Below are 2,674 nucleotides of genomic sequence, written 5' to 3' on the forward strand. Positions count from 1 at the left end.
AGTAAACAATAGCTGATATAAATTGGTTTTGTTAAAATAACCAAATTAATTTCCAGAGAGGTCAATCTTAACGTGTCTGATGTTTGACTAAATAAATGAAACAATGTAGGTGTTGCTCTTTGGGTCAGTGATCAGCAAAAGCCTAAAGGCCAAAAATGCTTTTCAAATAGTTTGGTGATGTTTGTCCAAATTTTGGACAGTGAATATGAGGCCCACTGTCCCTTTCGGAAATACATGTTTGAAAAGCCTCTAACACTTGGTATTCATGCAGCAGGACCGGCTTAGCAGAAGGGGAGGGAATCAGTGATGACCCCGTCCCCTTCTCATAGAGACAAAGCATTCTTTTTACCCCTCACCCCCCTTACCCCTTACCCGCTCCCTGTGAGACAAAAGTTTCCCAGCATGCTTTGCTGTAGCCTAGGCAAAGTGTAGCACTCACTGCATGTGCAGCTTTAAATGATGAAAGTCCCAAAGCCTGATGATTTAATAAGTGCTCAGTGTGATACCTGTCAACCGCATTCAACCTCACCTGAGTGAGTGAGGCAGGCAATTATCTGCAGTCTGTAAATGTTTTACTAATGTACGAAAGTAGTAATAATGGGGCTGCTTTTTTTGTTATGCTAATTTTTTCGTTGTTATGCTAATTATGTGTAAACAATCACACCTCCCTAACCCACGTGGTGTCTAGACACAATGGCGCCACTACAGGTACATGGGGCACCTGCATGCAGGTGCATGGGCAAACCGGTTCACACCTCTGTAGACCCCTCTCCCCTCTCACCTGCCCTCCCCTGCTGCAAAAAGCATGTGTCCCAATAGATGTAACGACAATTGGTTAACGGTGTTGTGTGTGACAAACTGTTTTTAAAAGTTTACTTTTTAAGTAACATTAAACAGCTATGCTTTAAGAGCTAAGCTGCAATGTTTTATTTTTATTAGTCTTAACTTAGTTATACTATCTAGTTTTGGCTATTCCAAAGTCATTTTGATTGTTAGTTTGTATTTACTTCTGTAATGTTTCTATAGTGGAATAATACAATACTAATAAGAATAGTGATAATAATATATTTTGTTGTTTTCATTATTTTATTTTAGAGAAATGTGTGCGGGCGTAAATACGGGATTCTGTAAACAAAACAACATAAAAATAAAACGTTTTTGTTTACCGTTTTCCATAGGAAAACAAACACTGAATTAAAGTTACAGATACAGCAGTATATTGTGTATGACTTGTGGGTCTTTGAGCTAAATTAGTAGTAGTAGTAGTAGTAGCTTATTCGGTCAGTTCATTGCTTTAAACATAAAAACATTTCCAATTCTTTGTGTACAACAAGACCGAAAGGGTTTAGAATGGAAGTAACGACTATTTGGCTGACGGTGTTGTGTGTGACAAACTGTTTTTAAATGTTTACTTTTTAAAGTAACATTAAACAGCTATGCTTTAAGAGCTAAGCTGCAATGTTTTATTTTTATTAGTCTTAACTTAATTATACTATCGATTTTGGCTATTCCAAAGTCATTTTGATTGCTAGTTTGTAAGCTTTACTTCTGTAATGTTTCTATAGTGGAATAATACTACTACTAATAATAATAGTTTTCATTATTTTATTTTAGAGAAATGTGTGCGGGCGTAAATACGGGGATTCTGTAAACAAAACAACATAAAAATAAAACGGTTTTGTTTACCGTTTTCCATAGGAAAACAAACACTGAATTAACGTTACAGATAGAGCAGTGTTTTTGTGTCTGACTTGGGTGTCTTTGAGCTGATGCAGTAGTAGTAGTTCATTCCTTTAAATGTAAAAACATTTCCAATTCTTTGTGAACAACATGACCGAAAGGGTTTAGGCTGAAGTGAAAACTTATTACGTCTAAACCAGTTTACCCAGACTTCCACCAGAGAAAAACAAAACACAAACATTAATAATGAACAATATCAAGTGTCAAACAGAAGAGAAATGAGCATGTATCTGGAGTTAGTAACATACATTTCAGTATTCCAACAAATATGTATACATACATTTGTTTTATGTTCATTTACTTGAAACTAAATCATGTCATTATTATTTTTTATTTATTTTATTTTATTTTTTCTTACTTTATTCATCCTAAGCTTATATATTCTTGAATTTTAGTAGCTTTAAACAACTTTTTGAAAGCTTTGACTGTTTGGGACTGTTTTGACTGATCTTCCAGGTCGTTCCACAGATTAACTCCTCTTACAGAAATACAACGACTCTTTTTATTCTTTTTCGCTTTTGCTTTTTTGAAAATAGCAGTTCCTCGGAGGTTATACTGACTTTGCTCCTGTGTTCAAAAAGCTCATGGATGGGAGGAGGGAGAAGATCATTACATGCTTTGTACACTATTACTAATGTATTTAGATCAACAAGATCATGGATAGGGTTCGTTGGTGCATAGAAATCTGCTTTTTTTTTGAGTAGGAAAATAGGACGTGTATTGGATTTATAATTGTTTCCCCATATTTCCAAGCCATAATTTAGGTAAGGAAGTATGAGGGAGTTATACAGTAATAGAAGAGATTATTTTATCGAGTACAGTTTTCAATTTGTCAATTACAGCAATGTTGCTAATTTTGTTTTTAATTTACTTATATGCGATTTCCATTCAAGTTTACCATCAATGGTAACTCCTAGATACATACATTGTTTTG

Source organism: Gobius niger, assembly GCF_951799975.1.
Source record: "Gobius niger genome assembly, chromosome: 1".
Taxonomy (NCBI): Eukaryota; Metazoa; Chordata; class Actinopteri; order Gobiiformes; family Gobiidae; genus Gobius; species Gobius niger.